This window comes from Saccopteryx leptura, chromosome 6 (assembly GCF_036850995.1).
Source record: "Saccopteryx leptura isolate mSacLep1 chromosome 6, mSacLep1_pri_phased_curated, whole genome shotgun sequence".
NCBI classification, from domain to species: domain Eukaryota; kingdom Metazoa; phylum Chordata; class Mammalia; order Chiroptera; family Emballonuridae; genus Saccopteryx; species Saccopteryx leptura.
This window is the reverse complement of record NC_089508.1, coordinates 101,651,562-101,670,987: the sequence shown is the minus strand read 5'-3', so window position 1 is coordinate 101,670,987 and position 19,426 is coordinate 101,651,562. Positions and strand designations below refer to the sequence as shown.

The 19,426-nt window shown below is 41.2% G+C and overlaps 1 non-coding gene and 1 pseudogene across 1 annotated transcript; both read left to right on the top strand.

Annotated features, from left to right (window-relative positions):
* The first annotated feature begins 5,801 nt into the window (after positions 1–5,801).
* Positions 5,802–5,875, top strand: LOC136377729 (small nucleolar RNA U3; annotated as a pseudogene).
* An 8,850-nt stretch (positions 5,876–14,725) lies between these two features.
* On the top strand, positions 14,726–14,860 carry LOC136377962 (small nucleolar RNA SNORA48). Its single transcript, XR_010746560.1, has one exon. It is a non-coding gene; the product is annotated as a small nucleolar RNA SNORA48 (small nucleolar RNA).
* Positions 14,861–19,426: the final 4,566 nt, after the last annotated feature.

Here is a 19,426-nt window from a genome sequence, read left to right as displayed (position 1 = left end):
TTTTCTATTGTGGTTGATTTCTAGTTTAATACCATTGTGATTATCAGAGAAGGTGCTCGATATGATTTCAATCTTCTTAAATTTGTTGAGACCACTTTTGTGCCCTAACATGTGGTCTATTCTAGAGAATGTATCATAAGCACTTGAAAAGAATGTATATTCTGCTGTTTTAGGGTGAAAGGTTCTGAACATATCTATTAAATCGAGTTGATCTAATATGTCCTTTAAGTCTTCTGTTTCTTTATTAATTTTCTTTCTTGAGGATCTATCTAATGATGTTAATGGGGTATTGAAATCCCCTACTATTATAGTATTGCTGTTGATCTTGCCCTTTAAGTCCATCAAAGTCTGCTTTATATATTTAGGTGCTTCTATATTAGGTGCATAGATATTTATAATGGTTATATCTTCCTTTTGGATTGCTCCCTTTATCATTATGTAGTGACCTTCTTTATCTCTAACTATGGTCTTTGTTTTAAAGTCCATTTTGTCTGATATAAGTATTGCTACCCCAGCTTTTTTTTCATTTTCATTTGCGTGAAATATTTTTTCCACCCTTTTATCTTCAGTCTGTGTGCATCTTTTGATTTAAGGTGTGTCTCTTGTAGACAGCATATGTATGGGTCCTGTTTTCTTATCCACGCAGCTACCCTATGTCTCTTGATCGGATCATTTAATCTATTAACATTTAAGGTTATTACTGATATGTAATTGTTTATTGCCATTTTTTTTCTTTAAAACTGTATTCCTCTTTTGCTATATTCTTTTTTTCCTTTGATCTGTTTACAACAGGTCCCTTAGCATTTCTTGCAGCCTTGGTTTGGTTGCAGTGAATTCCTTGAGTTTTTTTTTTGTCTGTAAAGCTTTTTATTTCTCCTTCAATTTTAAATGATAGCCTTGCTGGATAAAGTAGTCTTGGTTGTAGGTTCTTGTTCTGCATTACTTTGAATATTTCTTGCCATTCCCTTCTGGCCTCAAGTGTTTCTGTTGAGTAGTCAGAAGTCATCCTTATGGGGGCTCCTTTGTAGGTGATAGTCTTTATTTCTCTAGCAGCTTTTAATATTTTCTCTTTATCATTTAGCTTTGGTATTTTAATTATGATGTGTCTTGGTGTTGGTTTCCTTTGGTTTCTCCTTAATGGAGTTCTCTGCTTCCTGAACATGTGAAATGTTTTTCTGCCTTAATTGGGGGAAGTTTTCCACTATGATATGTTTGAACAAAGTCTCTATCCCTTGTTCTTTCTCTTCTTCTTCAGGAACCCCTATGATGCAGATGTTATTTCTCTTCATGTTGTCACAGATCTCTTAGAGTTTCCTCAGACTTTTTGAGTCTCTTTTCTTTTTTCTGCTCTGCTTCTGTGCCTTTATTTATCATGTCCTCTAACTCGCTGATTCGATTGTCTGCTTCATCCATCCTGCTTTTAATTCCTTCCATTGTATTCTTTATTTCAGATATTGTATTTGTCATTTCTGACTGATTCTTTTTTATTATTTCAATGTCCTTTTTTATATTTGTTATCTCTTTATTTAGGTTTTTGTAATGGCCATCTATGGTTGTTATAATATCTTTGAGCATTCTAACAATCGTTATTTTAAACTCTGCATCTGGTAATTTGGTTATATCTGATTCACTTAGGTCCTTTTCTGGGGATTTCTCTTGCTTTATTTGTGTTGTATATCTCTGCCTCCGCATTTTCTCTTCACAGGAGTGGCTGTGATCACGCGCTCGGGTGCACAAGCGTTGGTGGCCTTGGCCTTTGCCCCGCCCCTGTGTGTGATGTTATGCTTGGTCCTGAAGGCACTGGCGAGCACCTTTGCTCAGCTGCGGGTCTCCGCCTGTTTCTGGGCTTTCACCCTGCCCTTGCAGGAGGAGCCCACTCAAGAAACAGCTGCTAGCCTTGGCTCTACTTCCGGGCAGGTCTGCGTGCCCAAGCTCAGCTCAGTAGCGGAACTCTGCCTCTTCTGGGCTTTTGGCTCCACCCCTGCAGGAGGAGCCGGCTACCAAGTCAGACCGCAAGCCTGGGTTGTACAGGGCGGGGCAAGGCTGTGCTCCTGTGCCCTTGCTCAGGGGCTGGTTCCACCCTTTCCGAGGTTCCCGCCCTTCTCCCACAAGCTGGATTACAGGCTGCCGGCAGCTGATCTTGACTGCTTTTGCATGCCCCCTTCTCCCCAGCCGGGAAAGATTGAGCTCACACCTGAGCCCAGTGGTGGCCAGCTGGCTTCTGCCCCTGCCAGCAGATCCGTGCTTTTGTCTCCCGCTGCTGCCCGCCCTCTGGCACGCCCCCAGCCACGTGGGTGGGGGCGTTGCAGCTCAGACCCCAAGACTCACTACTGTAGATCCAAAACTCCCTCCTTCTATGCGACTCCGCTCCGAGTGCCGCGGGGGAGCTTGTTTGGCTGCTCTGCTTCCCCTTGCTGGTATTGCTGTTTCTGGGGGAAATATTCACTTCAGCTTTGGGGAGTGACTCGTCCCAGGGGTTAGGGTGGCTATCTCCCAAAATGTTTCTCCCTGTGCCTCCTAGATTACATTCTTTTCCTGTTACTCTGGTCCTCTCCTCTCTCCCCCGATCCCCAGGAGCCCCGGGTTAGTGGTTGTGAGAGAGGTGTTCTATGCGGTCCCTTTAAGAAGGATCCTGGGTCTGAGAAATCAGACTCTTTCTCACAAACAGTATCCTGACTTGTTTCCAGCTAAATACTGTCCTTACGCCTCTTCTGGGCTCTGGGGCTGCAGGCTGGGGCTTTGTTCCTGGGGCTCAGGACCCTTTCCCCTCTGCTAAACTCACTTCCTGCCACGCGAGTCTCTCCCTGCTGCCGTTCACTCTGGGGAGCTGGGCAGCCCTCTTCGTGTTTCCGCTTTTCCTACCAGTCTCGGTGTGGTTTCTTCAGTGTTCCTTGGTTGAAGAGTCCTTTTAGTTTAGTCCAAAGTTGGTTTTTCCCAAAGAGAGAATTTTAAAAGCAGCAAGAGAAAAGCAGTTAGTTACTACCAAGAAGGTCCCATAAGACTGTCAGCTAATTTCTCAACAGAAACTTTGCATAGCAGAAAATATTGGCACAAAATATTCAAAGTGATGAAATGCAAGGACTTTCAACCAAGGTTACTCTACTCAGCAAAGTTCTCATTTAGAACCAAAGGAAATCTAGAGACCTTTCCAGACAAGAAAAAGCTAAAAGAGTTCATTACCACAAAACAATATTATGTGAAATGTTAAAGGATCTTCTTTAGGAAGAAAAAAGGAACATAAATATAAATAATAAAATGGTAATAACTATGCACCTATCAATAATCACTTTATTTTTATGTTTTTAGATTTTATTCATTTTAAAGTGGAGAGAGAGAAGGGAGGAGGGACAGAAAGCATCAACTCCCATATGTGCCTTGACCAAGCAAGCCCAGGATTTCGAACTGGCAGCCTCAGCATTCCAGGTCTATGCTTTATCTACTGCGCCACCACAGGTCAGGTTTAACAATCACTTTAAATGTAAATGGATTAAATGCTCCAATCAGAAGACATAGGTTAGCTGAATGGATAAAAAAACAAGACCTACGAGCCTGACCAGGTGATGGTGTAGCGTATAGAGTGTTGGCCTGGGATGCAGAAGACCCAGGTTCGAAATGCCAAGGTCACCTGCTTGAGCATGAGCTCATCCAGTTTGCACATGGGTTCACCAGCTTGAGTAAGAGGTCGCCAGCTTGAGTATGGAATCATAGATATGACCCCATGGTCACTGGTTTGATGCCCAAGGTCACTGGCTTGAACCCAACTTTGCTGGCTTGAGCAAGGGGTCACTCACTCAGCTATAGCCCCCTCCCCCACCCCATCAAGGCACATATGAGAAAGCAATCAATGAACAACTAAGGTATTGCAATGAAGAATTGATGCTTCTCATCTCTCTCCTCTCCTGTCTGTCCCTATCTGTTCCTCTCCCTGTCTTTGTCTCTCTCTTGCTAAAACAAACAAAAAAACAAAATCCATGCATATGCTGTCTATTAGAGACCCACTCCAGATCAAAACGCACACACACTGAAAGTAAAAATAAAAAGATGACCCATCAGTAGCATTAAAGAAAATTTGCCAGAAAATTTATCACTTCAATTTCTGATTTAATTATTTTTCATGTTATTTCCAGGTAACATTTCACAAGCATAACATTAATACAATCATATGTATATTTTGCATTTCCTTTTCTCACATATCATACATAATTACCTTAATTGCCATTTTTAGAGCCTGAATAATGTTCTGTTATGTTGATGTACCATAATTTACTAAACCAAATTATTAGATACTTAGCTTGTTTGCATTTTATATCCACTATAGAAAAATGTTATTTTGATCAATTAGGATTCTAGTTTTTTTGTGCATACTATACAATGATTGTCTAAATATAGCTACAGGCTGGTTATAGAATTTTTCAGATCTAACAGAATGAAAAAGGAATAATAGAATATTTCCCTATTTCTTTTTCTTTTTTTTTTCCTGAAGCTGGAAACGGGGAGAGACAGTCAGACAGACTCCCGCATGCGCCCAACCGGGATCCACCCGGCATGCCCACCAGGGGCGACGCTCTGCCCACCAGGGGGCGATGCTCTGCCCCTCCAGGACGTCGCTCTGCCGCGACCAGAGCCACTCTAGCCCCTGGGGCAGAGGCCAAGGAGCCATCCCCAGCGCCCGGGCCATCTTTGCTCCAAAGGAGCCTTGGCTGCGGGAGGGGAAGAGAGAGGAAGGGGGGGTGGAGAAGCAGAAGGGCGCTTCTCCTATGTGCCCTGGCTGGGAATCGAACCCGGGTCCCCTGCACGCCAGGCCGATGCTCTACCGCTGAGCCAACTGGCCAGGGCTTCCCTATTTCTTTTTCTTTTTATTTTTTGACAGAGACAGAGAGAGAGTCAGAGAGAGGGACAGACGGACAAGAATGGAGAGAGATTAGTAGCATCAATTCTTTGTTGTGGCACCTTAGTTGTTCATTGATTGCTTTCTCATATGTGCCTTGATTGGGGGGCTACAGCAGAGCAAGTGACCTTTTGCTCAAGCCAGCAACCTTGGGTATCAAGCCAGTGACCTTTGGGCTCAAGCCAGCTACCATGGGTCATAACTATGATCCCATGCTTAAGCCTGCCACCCTGCACTCAAGCTGGTATGCCTGCACCCAATTGGTATGAGCCCATGTCGAGGTTTCAAACCTGGGTCCTCTGCATCCCAGTCCGACACTCTATCCACTGTGCCACTGCCTGGTCAGGCTCCATATTTCTTTTTCATTAGCCAATGATTTTTTTTTGTCAGTGTCTCTTACTGTGCCTAAGCAGAAGAACCTGAGGTCAATGACAACCATCCCAAAGGTTGTCTTAATATGTGAAGGCCAAACCATATTGTCTTTGGTAAAAGAGACAAATATAAGTTTCTGTAGATAAGAGTAAATGCAGCAATAATGCAGGAATTAATGATCCAGTGATGAACTACAGTGAGATATTAACCTGGTTTGTGAAAATCAGTAAGTAGCAAAAATGAAAAATAGTTTTACTCATTGAGCAAATGCAGCTTGACTATGGTGTTTCCAAAAGCCTCACCCTCTCTTGTTCACCTGGTGAACTTGGATTCCTTTCTTGGGAGTCAGCTTAGCTGTCATTATCTTTGTGAAGCCTTCCTTCCTCCTTCCCAGCAGAGTCCTCTCTGCTTGCTTTTATCCTAACGTTCACAACTCTGTTTTTCAGAATAAACTATGAGTTCCTTGAGGCTGGGACTTTGTCTTGCTCATCATTTGAGCTCCCCCATTTGCCATATAGTAATGTTTTATTTTTAAAAAATTAAGACTATACTTTCAGGGATCATTTCTATAGTTTGTTATTTTAAAAAAATTATCGATTGACTTTAGAGAGAGAGAAAGAGGAAGAAAGAGAGAGAGAGAGAGAGAGAGAGAGAGAGAAACATGGATTTGTTGTTCCACTTATTTATGCATTCATTGATTGATTCTTGTTATGTGTCATGACTGGGGTTAGGTCTGCAACCTTGGTGTACTGGGATGATGCTCTAACCAACTGAGCTACTTGGCCAGGACACCATGTAGTAATATTTTAAAAAGTTTAATGAGTTCTGGTTGAATGCATTAAGAGTAAACAATAAGAATTTGTGTCCTCTGTTGTATATTGTCCAACAACTTACATACTGAAGAATGCTCCAGTTCTTAGTTTATGGTACATGTGTATGTGTGTTTATGCACACACACACACATTTGTTGCAAGGTAGAGTTGAAAAGATATTATTTAACTTAAATATCCTCCTCTATAGAAGTGAAGGGAGCTGGGGATAGACGTAGGTGAGCCGTCCTGTGTATTCTGAGACAGCTTCTTTCATAAAGATTCACAGGAGCACCTAAAACAAATGCAGTCATTCCAGAGTTACAGAGCAACCCACTTAGAATACATTGTTTTATAAATACTGGAGTATGTGCAATTTTTAAACCTCCAATTTACTTTCCATAGTCCCTATCCCTTTGTTAAAGCTGAGAGGCGTGTTTATTCACTTTACCACTCACAGAGCCAAACTGTGTGAAATAGTTTATCCTCAGAAAGTAATAAGAGACGTAAGGAAAGGATCAACAGTGTCTGGTGTTAACAGGAAGGAAGTTCCAGACATGCAGGGACATTCCTAGCCTTAATGCCAGGCGTTTTTAGTTTTTGCTCCTCTATTTACTTTTCATTTGAATTTCTAAACCTGTCATCATGTCCAGACATCTATTCCTATATTAAGAAATATAGTTGCCCTGATCCTTTGCAGCTTTATTTCAGAAATAAACCTTTATTTTATTATAATAAACCTTTATTCAGAAATAAACCTTTGCAGCTTTCAGTGTCAAATTTCTTAGACCAGCAGCTTTAGTAAGCACCCTTTGTTCCTGGCGCACATCTGAACTGGTACTCTGCTGCTCTATTAACAAACTCCGGTCTTTGTCACATTAGCTTTTCCCTTTTCTGCTCTTAAACAAAAATGCTGATTGACCACTATGATTTTCTTAAAACCTTGCAAGGATAAACTAGTAATGGGTATCTAGCCTTTGACATTAAAGGTATCAAAACCACTAATTCTCTAATTAACCCAAGGGTTAGATGTTTCCCAGGGATACCTAGTCTTAGGACACTGCCTTATTCAGAATCAGAATTTGGGATCCTTACAGGTAGCCAATGAGTTGGAGGGAGGCAACACCTCTAAGATGCAAACTCAAGCCACGTATCTTTACATATGACCAATGGTACAATACACAGGGGTATACCAGAATCATCAGAGAAAGTCGAGGAGCACCCTGCTTTGCAAACATTCTCTCCCAAACCCGGTTGCATTAATAAGCACTCCAGGTTTCAGGCAGCAGTGAACACTTTCTGAAAGGCGGTGGGTATCATACTAATTCTTGTCAAGATTATAGAATGACAGTCCTGGCCGGTTGGCTCAGTGGTAGAGCGTCGGCCTGGCGTGCAGAAGACCTAGGTTCGATTCCCGGCCAGGGCACACAGGAGAAGGGCCCATCTGCTTCTCCACCCCTCCCCCTCTCCTTCCTCTCTGTCTCTCTCTTACCCTCCCGCAGCCAGGGCTCCATTGGAGCAAAGATGGCCCGGGCGCTGGGGATGGCTCCTTGGCCTCTGCCCCAGGTGCTAGAGTGGCTCTGGTCGCAACAGAGCGACGCCCTGGAGGGGCAGAGCATCACCCCCTGGTGGGCAGAGCGTCACTCCCTGGTGGGCGTGCCGGGTAGATCCCGGTCGGGTGCATGCGGGAGTCTGTCTGACTGTCTCTCCCCGTTTCCAGCTTCAGAAAAATACAAAAAAAAAAAAAAAAAAGATTATAGAATGACTAATTAAAAGGATGGGTTTGTAAGCATATATGAAAGCTGCATAATTATAAGAACCTATGATGTAAGATGAGTTTAATTACTTTTCTTTTCTGACAGGGATGCTAATCTGGCAGAGAGGAGTGGCATTTATGTGGCATCTAGATTTCATCACAATGTGTAACTATTTCCTGTGATAATCTCTGAAATAACATGTGGAGAGATAGGTTAGAAAAGAGTAAATATAATGAGCCTGACCAGGCGGCAGCGCAGGGGAATAGAGCATTGAACTGGGATGCAGAGGACCCACCAGGTTTGAAGCCCCGAGGATGCCAGCTTGAGCGCAGGCTCATCTGGTTTGAGCAAAGCTCACCAGCTTGAACCCAAGGTCGCTGGCTCAACCAAGGGGACACTTGGTCTGCTATAGCTGCCCAGTCAAGGCACATATGGGATAGCAATCAATGAACAACTAAAGTGCCACGGTGAAGAGTTGATGCCTCTCATCTCTCTCCCTTCCTGGCTGTCTGTCCCTATCTGTCCTTCTCCCTCTCTCTCTCTCTCTGTCTCTGTCACACACACACACACACACAAAAAAAAAGAGTAACTATAATGACTCAAAATTATTGTACAACTTTTCCCTAAAATTCTTATTAATGGATTAATTCTAGTTTCAGGGAGTTCTTGAATATCAGGTTGCAGGAGTGAATACCTGTTTTAGGCAACATTTTTCTAAAATGTAACCCAGATATTGGCTGGCCTCTCTTCTTCCCTTTTATCATGCTTGCATGATGATGTATTACCTCATTAAATTTTGCTGAAGAATCCACTGACATCAGAGATTGACTGATGTATATTTCACAGAAGGTTTTATCAGGGGAGAGGATTTACACTAGATACTCCAAAGTTAACCACTTAGCCCTTCCATCAGACTTTCCTGAGTGTTATTGTCTTTGCTGCTATGACACCACTGAGAATTCTTTCTCTTCACTTTTTTTTCTGGTTCTCTGCTCAGCATCATTTCTAGTTTCTCATCTCCCCTTGATTTCCCCCAGGCACTTTGAGTTCCTTTATAAAGGAGAGCAATTCAACTTGAGACTACTTCCTACCTCCAACTCTATATACTCAAGTCCATTGAGGCACTTGTCAAAACAAGAAACTCCCCTGAGTAATAGGATTCATGCTCTTTGGAAAGCAGACTGGATTATAAAGAAATATATTTCTATAACATTATTAACTTATATGATAAAAATTAGAACATGACTAGAACAAAATGAATAGGATGGCAAGGGGGGTGTCAAAATCATGTTGTCTGCTTACTTGTCATGGTGTAACCCAGTGGTGTTCAACATTTTTACGCTTGGGGACCGGTGAAAATAGGTGAATTGTTTTGGGGACCACTGAGATAGAAATCACCCTGAGCGGGAGCGAATTCTATTAAGATCATTGGGTCTATTCATACAACATCAAGTGGTTAACTCTTTCTCCAATCGGCACAAAACTTCTGATGGACTGGTCCGCAGACTGATGGTTGAAAAACACTGGTGTAACTGACATCCTAAAATGTAGTGTCATCTGAGCAGTTCTCTCCTGAGCATCTCTCATGCAGTTGTGTCAGATCAGGGCTGGCACCGGAGTCACCTGAAGGCTTGACTGGGCTGACTAGTCAACTCAATGTCTGGTACCCCAGTGCTCCCCCCACATACTTCTTCAGGAGAGTGGCCTGGACTTACTACCTGGTGGCTCAGGGCTCTAAGAAGAAGGGGCCAAAAGCATACTGTTCAAGGCAGAAGCTGCAAGGCTTTTTATGACCTAGCTGTCGATGTCCTGGGGCTTCATTTTCACTGTATTATGCTGCTCAAGTCAGCCTAGATTCAAAGGGAGGGAAATTGGACATCATCATGTTTTTTAGCGCACACAAAAAGGGGGGGTGGGAGGGAGGGAGAGACAAGAAGGGAGAGAGATGAGAAGTGTTAACTTGTAGTTGTGGCACTTTTAGTTGTTCATTGATTGCCTCTCATATGTGCCTTGACAGGGGGGCTACAGCCTAGCTCAGGGGTCGCGAACCTTTTTGGCTGAGAGAGCCATGAACACCACATACTTTAAAATGTAATTCTGTGAGAGCCATACAATGACCCATGTACCTTACGCATTATCCAATAAAAATTTGATGTTGTCCCAAAGGACAGCTGTGATTGGCTCCACCCACCCACAACCATGAACATGAGCGGTAGGAAATGAATGAATTGTAATACATGAGAATGTTTTATATTTTTAACATTATTATTTTTTTATTAAAGATTTGTCTGCAAGCCAGATGCAGCCATCAAAAGAGCCACATCTGGCTTGCAAGCCATAGGTTTCTGACCCCTGACCTAGCTAGTTACTCCTTGCTCAAACCAGCGACCTTTGTGCTCAAGCCAGTGACCCAGGGATCATGTCTGTGATCCCATGTTCCAGCTGGTGACTCCATGTTTAAGCTGGTGAGCCAGTGCTCAAACCAGCAACCTTGGGGTTTCAAACCTGGGATCTCAGCGTCCTGGTTTGGTGCTCTATCCACTGCATCACCACTGGTCAGGCTAGCTATAAGTACATTATTTATTTTCTTTGAAAAGTTTTATAGTTTTTATTTTCATATTGAAGTCATTAATGCATAAGTAGGGTGTGAGCTAAGCATCACTTTTCATTTGTTTAATATGGATAATCTATTTTACTAGCCTCGTTTATTGTATGTCCTTTTAGCCTTATGTGCAATGTCAGCTCTGCTTTAAATCAGGTTTCCATATAATCATGGCTTTCTTTCTGAGCTCTCTATTCTGTTAGCTGTCTGTGACCAACGCTACATTGGTCGCTGTGATTAATACCATATTGCTTAAATTTCTATATCTTGAAAAAAAATCTGATCTACAACTAGTCCACCAGCCTGCTGCTTCAGGACTGCCCTGACTGCATCTTCTTGACCCTTTGTGTATTCATACAAATTTTAGAATCAGTCTGTCAGGTTCCATAAAAATGAAACAAAACAAACAACCCCTCATTCATGTTTGGACTGGAATTACAGACTTCACTATATTTTCATTGTCACTCACTCTCATGTCCTCATTTCCTTCCTCACCCAACTTGGATTCTATGTATAAAGACTTCCTTGCAACTACCCTCAACTCTGCTGTCCCTCTCTCTCATCTGTGTACTTTCATACATAATTGCTTACTCTATGCCTGCACCCAACCAGCTAAAATAGCTGGAGAAAAACAACTAACTATACTGAGTGGTTTTATTTAAAAATTTATGACCACAAATATCAAATAGGCATTCAAAATTGTCCAACATTCTACTACACATAACTGTTTAAAATTAACTCTATCACACTTTCTTTTCTCAAGCTTCTATTTTTCTCTCTCCATTTTTTTTTTTGCTCTCAGTGAAGAAAATCTTACCTCATGTTTTATTGAAAAAGGAAAGAGCAGGAACTCCTTTATTATCTTCCCTCCACATTTCCCCACCACGTCAGTCCCGGTCTCTGCCCTCCCGTGTTGCTAAGAATTAAACTCATTGTTCCCATCAAAGGCCAACTGCTTCAGTGTGTCTGGATCTCATCCCTCTCATGTGTTCAAGATGTCTCCTTCTGCATTCTCTCTCTTCTGCATCATCAGTTTTCACTTTCCACTGACTGATTCCCATCAGCATAAAAACAGCCTCCATTATCAAACTAACAAATCAGTATAAACTCTTAGAATCTCTCCTATCAGAGAATAGAGGCAATAATGTACACTGGTTGTGAATCTAAACTCTGGTGCCAGGCTTCCTGGGTTCAAATTTCATCTCTGCCACTTACTTGTATTGTAATCCTAGGAAGGCTATCCTGTCCAAGACAGCAGCCGCATGTGGTTATTGACATTTAAGTTTATATTAATTAGAACTAAATAAAATTAATAACTCCTCAGTGGGACTAGCCACATTTCAAATATGGCTGGTGGCTGCCACACTGGATGGTGCAACTGGAGAGCTGTGCCATCATTGCAGGGACTTCTGCTGGGCACCAGGGTTCCAGAGTAGCCCCACTCTCCCACCCTTCCTTCTTTTCTCTCTTTCTTCCCTTTTTTTTTAGAGAAAGAGAAGAAGCATCAACTTATAGTTGTGGAACTTTAGTTGTTCATTGATTGCTTCTCATATGTGCTTTAATGAGGGGGGCTCAAGCCAGCAACTTTGGGCTCAAGCCAGCAACTTTGGGCTCAAGCCAGCAATCTTGAGCTTCAAGCCGGCAACCTCTGGACTCAAGCCAGCAACCATGGGATTATGTCAATGATCCTATGCTAAAGCCGGCAACCCTGCGTTTAAGCTGGCGACTTTGGGATTTCGAACTTGGGACCTCAGCGTCCCAGGTCAGTGCTCTATCCACTGTACCACCACTGGTAAGGCCTTCCCATTCTTTCTTTAAAAATTTAATTTATCCTTATGAAGCTTTATAAAATTTAATTAATTTTCCAGCTTTATTGAGATATAATTGATAAATAACATTGTGTAAGTTTAAGAGTGTAAGGTGTACAACATGTTGATTTGGCACTCTTATATATTGCAAAATGATTACCACATAGTGTTATCTAACACCTTCAGCATGTCACATAATTACCTTTTTGTGTGTGTGTGTGAGGACAGTAACTGTTACCTTTCTAATTATATTCTATCATACCACCATTTACATTTTTATTATAGTACTTATCACTACGTGATATATTTTATGCTCACTTATTTGTTCATTCCCCCACCCCCTTATCTTTTCCTATCAGAATGCAACCTCTGTGGGGTTAGCTTCACCATTTCATTCTCCGTTTCTGGCATTACTGAGGTCAATAAATATTTCTTCAATAATGACTGGTCAGACATTAACAAGCTTAGGGCTGGGTTGAAAAATGCTTACCTAAGCATAGTGTACTTATTTTTACATTATTGGTGGATATTAGCTGTGGAATATTGAGTGCAAAATATAGTAATTACTAATATTTAGAGTTGATGGACATCAAGAAAAAGTAACTGTCCTGCAGCTGGGAGACTGGGTCCTTGTCATTATGCTATGTCAGCTGTGAAATATTAACAATGAGCTTAGGCCTGATTAGAATATTTGAAAGTTTAAAATTAGAGAACACATGTGAACCATTGTTGAGGAATTAAATACTTTATGTGTGGGTTTAGTTGCTTTGAAAGTAGGCTGCATCACATTCTCAGGAATTTTCATTGTAATATTGCTTACGACAGCAAACAATTGGAAACAACTTAAGTGTTCATTAATAAAGGAATAAATACGTGGTGGTATAGTCATACAATGAGGCATTGTGGAACAGTAAAATGACTAAACTAGATCTTGCATTACCTATGTGAAAGCTCTCAAAATCTAACAATGAGTTGAAAAGAGCAACTTGTAGATGGACAAATATGCTTTAAACATTTATATAAATTTTAAAAATAAAAGTAGGATGTATGGTCACATATATGAGTAAAATAGTAAAACATTGATGGTGAAGACATGTCTAAATGGATAGCTCTAGGGCAAGAGGGTGGGAAATGGGATCAGAAAGAGAAAATGAGACCAGAAAGTAACCTCAATAGCATTTCTCCTTTAAAAATTTGGAAGTCAACATAACAAAATGTTAACTTTAAAAATCAGGACATTCGTCATTCCCTAGAGTTTGCGATATATTATTTGGATCACTTTATAATTAAAAAAAAAGAATGTAAGTTACAAGTATATCAAATTTATGCCACATTCATTTAACAATAGTTCTTGAGAACTGACTGTGTGTCTGTTGTGCTGGGTGTGCAGGATTACAGAGAAGTCAAGCAAGACATGAGTTTTGCTTCCCAGAAGTCTGCCTTCTGAGTTGAAATAACACATCCTTACCTGAAGCAGTTAAGTTGTGAAAGTTAGCATGTAATTATGTATCAAAACGAGGAGTAGAAGCTTGGAAATCAGAATCCCTGGAGCAGCTGGAGATCTGCTAGAGGAGGGATAACTTGAAGAACAAATCTAGGTGGACAGGAGCGAGGTCACGTGCCTTCTGGCTGGGGGAAACTTTATCCGCCCCGGTTTGAAATGGATCAGTAAATGCCATCCTGCAGAAGTGAAGCAGGGTTTTGTTTTTTTTTGTTTTTTAGAAAATTGAATAGATAGTATTAAAGGTACTCTGAGATACTTTAATGCCATGTCTAGGAATTTAAATCTTATCCATTAGTTAAGTGACAAACCATTCACAACTCTGAAGAACTGAAGTGACATGGTTCATTTGATCTCTTTGGATGTTATTCTGACTGTGGTGTGCAGGGTAGACTGGAATAGGGAAGAGTGGAAACAGGGAACTCAGGGGGTTGTTTCAATAGTCTAGCAGTTAGCAGCTGAGGGCCGAGGATGAGCAGTAGTAATGGAGATGGAGAAAGAAAGAACTAATATTTTCCAGCAGGGTAGGTGTTACTGATCACATTTTATAAAGGTACAGAGTAGGTAGGTATGTGTTTTAGTCTGCTTGGGCTACCATAACAAAATACAATAGACTTAATGGCTTAAACAATAGAAAACTATTTCTCACAGCGCTAGTGGCTGGGAGGTCCGTGATAATGGTGTAGACAGGGTAGATTTCATTCTGGGGCCTCTTCTCTTGGCTTGTAGGCAGCCACCATCTCACTATGTGCTCACATGACAAGAGCTTTCTGGAGTCTCTTCTGTTAAGGGCACTAATCCCCTCATGACCTAATTGAACCCTAATTACCTCTCAAAGTTCCCATCTCCAAGGCCATTGTATTAAGGGTTAGGGCTTCAACATATGAATTTTGGTGGGACAGCATAAACATTTAGTCTGTCAAATCATTTATCCAAGGTTCTTATAGATATAAGTGCCAGACCATGGAATCAAATCTAGGTCTCTTTTTGTCCCTGACCCGGGTAGAGTGGCACCTGGTTTGGTGGTGCTTGTCTCATATCAGCCAGGGACAAAGGAAGTCCTTGTTTATTCCAGCCTGGTTTTTGGTCTGTGCCTGTGCTGGTTCATACCTGGGATACATGAGGGAAAAAAATTAGGTATTCTTTCCTCCAGAGTTTGTGTTGAAATTTTGAAAACTTGATCAAAACAACTTGAGGGGTGATTGTATTTAGAAGATGAAAGAGAAGGAAGAATAAAAGAACAATGATGTTTTGGTTGCCAGTAAAGTACTTGATGGAAACTGGAAATTTGCAAGGGTAAGCTAGTTTGGTGGAGAACAAAATGCATTCATTGTGGAAGAAGGAAAGTTTGCGTTGATGGTGGCCATCCCAGTGCAGATGGTTTCTAGACTATTGGAATTGTGGTAAACTGCTGGAAGCTCTCACATCTAAAGTGCGGAAAGTCATTAGCACAGAGATGGTAATTAAAGTCTGAAGACAGCAGTTCCCATAAGAATGAGTAGAAATAAAGAGAAGAGCAAACAGAGATTGTGCACTTAAAAATGTGTCAGGAGGGTGAATTTCATGTTAAGTGTTCTTACCACAATTAAATGGGGGTGGGGGGAAGAGAGACAGTATTTTTACAAGTACCCAGACTTACCACTTTTCACTTGGTGAAATAGAAGTACCAACAAGGAAAGCAATAAAGGAGCAATTAGAACAGCAAAAACTTCTTGGGTTTTTTTGCTTTTTGCCACTGAAGCTTGTTCATTGAGGGTTGTTTCAGGAAGAAGAGGATGGTTAAATGTGTTAAATATAATAATGTTGATTAAAGAGGATGTCAGCTGGCACTGGATGGTTGTAATATTCTGTGACTTAAAACAAAATTCATTAGGTTTAAAAAGAGATCTTTTTGAAAGTGTGGTTTAAATGCTTTTAGATTTCACAGACCAACAATATCTCAAAAAATATTTAAGTATTTTTTAAAGATCATTCAAAACACCCCAATCTCTTATCAACCTCATTTTCATACATGGGGAAAAAAGCTCTTTTTTTAATTTTTATTTTTTAATTAATTTTGATAGGGTGAAATTAATAAATCAGGGTACATATGTTCAGAGAAGACATCTCCAGCTTATTTTGACATTTAATTATGTTGCCTACCCATCACCCAAAGTCAAATTGTCTTCCGTCACTTTCTATCTCAGCGGTTCTCAATCTGTGGGTCGCAACCCTGGCGGGGGTCGAACGACCAAAACACAGGGGTCGCCTAAAGCCATTGGAAAATACATATTTCCGATGGCTTTAGCCGCTGAGAAGCTGCACTACCGTCTGCAGCAGCGCTATTCAGCTTGAACGCACGCCGTTATGGACGTGCATTCCAAACTGAATGCCTGCGGTCATGCGCAGACGTGATTGCATCATTCGTCCGGGGCCTAAGGGGTGGGGGAAGCAGGGGAATGCGCCACAGTCCATAGCGGTGCATTATGTGTGTCTGGCGCTTGCTGACGTCATCAGTGGGTGGGTGCAGAAAGCGCCCGAGGACAGAAGCCTAGGAGGTGGAGAGGCAAGAGGTGGAGAGCCAAGAGAGCCTGCGAGACAGCCTGTGTAAAAAAGGTTAATAATGTAAAAACAGTACACACACCATACACACAACACTGTGTAAGTGTAAGGTGCTTTGTGTGTAATCATTACACAGTACACAAAGCAGCTTACACTTACACAGAGCACCATACATTTACACAGTGTGAACTACATCGGTCTTATACTATAAGAGACCACTATAAGATGTAGTTCACACTGTTCCCCAATGTATAATTATCTCCCATATCTCCCAATATTTTCCCATATTCTGAATGAGAAAACTGCTGAAATCAGCGGTTTCCGGCATTGAGTCCGCCTCCTATTGATTTCATTGGGAGTGCAGCGGATTTTGTGGAAGAGAGCTCCTGAGAATCTCGGGTTACCATACAATCCGCCGCAGCCTCCTTTTGATTTCAATAAAAGGCGGAGAAATGACAGTTTCCGACACATTTCTTCCTCTCCTATTCAAGTCAATGGGAGGCCGCAGCAGATTCCGCTCAAATATAGAGCATGTTGCTTAGTTTTTTCCACTCTAGAACTTTTCCTAGAACAGAAAAATTCCAAAGGTGGAATCCACCACCCCCAATAGACTGAAAGAGGCCTCACACTGAGGAATCTGCTGTGCGGATTCTGCAGTGTAAAAGATCTGCCTCCTATAGAAGTCTATAGGAAAAGTTCTAGCGTGGAAAAAATTAAGCAACATGCTCTATATTTGAGCGGAATCTGCTGCGGCCTCCCATTGACTTGAATAGGAGAGGAAGAAATGTGTCAGAACTGCATTTCTGCCATACAGGGGATCTCTCTTCTGCGGAATTCACGGGTCTCCCATTGAAGTAAATGAGATGTGGATTCCACCGCAGAAACCGCTGCTTTATAGTGTGAAAGAGCCCTGAAAGATACCATGCTGTGCAGAAACTGCAGTGTATCCTATGACGTAGTTCACACTGTTCTATATAGAAAACTTGCCACTAATCTGGAAAAAACAGATCCATTAGTTAAGCAGCTATTTATGGAATGGTAGCCCCAATACACTAGGTAAGGAGGTCCATTAGTAATAAATATTTCTCAATATATAATTAAATATTGTTTTTGTGATTAATCACTATGTTTAAATTATGTTTGATTTGTAGCAATGAGAATACATAATGCATATCAGGTATTTACATTCTAAATCATAACTGTAGCAAAATTACAGTTATGAAGTAGCCACCAAAATTATTTTTTGGTTTGGAGTCACCACAACATGAGGAACTGTATTGCGGGGTCACGGCATTAGAAAGGTTGAGAACCACTGTTCTATTTGGTTTTCTTTGTGCCCCTCCCTCCCCCCTCCCTCATTCTCTTCCTTCACCCCCCTCCCCTCACGGTAACCACCACACTCTTGTCTATGTCTCTGAGTCTCATTTTTATGTCCCACCTATGTATGGAATCATATAGTTCTTAGTTTTTTCTGCTTTACTTATTTCACTCAATATAATGTTATCAAGGTCCATCCATGTTGTTGTAAATTGTGGACAAGTCCTTCCAGGGGTGAGGACGATGGAGATGCAAAGACCTGACTCTAGGTACCAGGTTCAGTGATGCAGATCCGCTTTATTCAGGAAGTAAGCTAGCTTATATACACAGATTCAGCCTATAGGGTGTTACAGTGTGTTCTTCAAAGCCAATGGCTGAAAAGATCAGGGAGCTGCCTGATTGGCGCTAAGTCACTTCCCTACAGCGGGCGAGCTCCCTCCTGGGTGTGCCTAGGAGGGTTTAACCCTGCTGGAGTGTTCTCACAGCATTGCATCAGCCACAGCTGCTAGGAATGTGCTCTGCGCTCTACCTACACTAAATGATCCTATGTCATCATTTCTTATGACTGAGTAGTATTCCATAGTATATATGTACCACATCTTTATACAATCATCTATTGAAGAGCTTTTTGGTTGTTTCAATGTCTTGGCCACTGGAACAATACTGCAATGAACATGGGGCTGCATGTGTCTTTATGTACGAATGTTTTTGAGTTTTGGGGGTATATACCCAGTAGAGGGATTTCTGGGTCATATTGTAGTTCTATTTTTAGTTTTTTAGTGTACCACCGTACTTTCTTCCATAATGGTTGTACTACTTTACATTCCCACCAACAGTGGATGTTTCAAGAACATCCAACAGTGGATGAGGGTTCCTTTTTCTTCAGAGTCTCTCCCACACTTGTTATTACCTGTCTTGTTGATAATAGCTAATCTAACAGGCGTGAGGTGGTATCTCATTGTAGTTTTGATTTGCTTTTCTCTAATAACTAATAAAGATGAGCATCTTTTCATATATCTGTTGGCCATTTGTATTTCTTCCTGGGAGAAGTGTCTGTTCATGTCCTCTTCCCATTTTTTTTATTGGATTATTTGTTTGTTTGTTGTTGAGTTTTATGAGTTCTTTGTATATTTTGGATATTAGGCCCTTATCTGAGCTGTTGTTTGAAAATATCATCTCCCATTTAGTTGGCTATCTGTTTTGTTGTCAGTTTCTCTTGCTGTGCAAAACTTCTTAGTCTGATATGGTCCCATTCATTTATTTTTGCCTTCACTTCTCTTGCCTTTGGAGTCAAATTCATAAAGTGCTCTTTATAACCAAGGTCCATGAGTTCAGTACCTATGTTTTCTTCTATGTACTTTATTCTTTCAGGTCTTATATTTAGGTCTTTGATCCATTTTGAATTAATTTTAGTACAAGGGGACAAACTGTAGTCGAGTTTCATTCTTTTGCATGTGGCTTTCCAGTTTTCCCAGCACCATTTGTTGAAGAGGCTTTCTTTACTCCATTGTGTGTTGTTGGCCCCTTTATTGAAAATTATTTGACTATATATATGTGGTTTTATTTCTGGGCTTTCTATTCTGTTCCATTGGTCTGTGTCTATTTTTCTGCCAATACCATGCTGTTTTGATTGTTATGGCTCTATAATATAATTTGAAGGCAGGTATTGTAATGCCCCCAGCTTCATTCTTTTTCCTTAGGATTGCTTTGGCTATTCGAGGTTTTTTGTAGTTCCATATAAATCTGGTGATTATTTGTTTCAGTTCTTTAAAAAATGCCATTAGAATTTTGATGGGAATTGCATTGAATTTGTATATTGCTTTGGGTAATA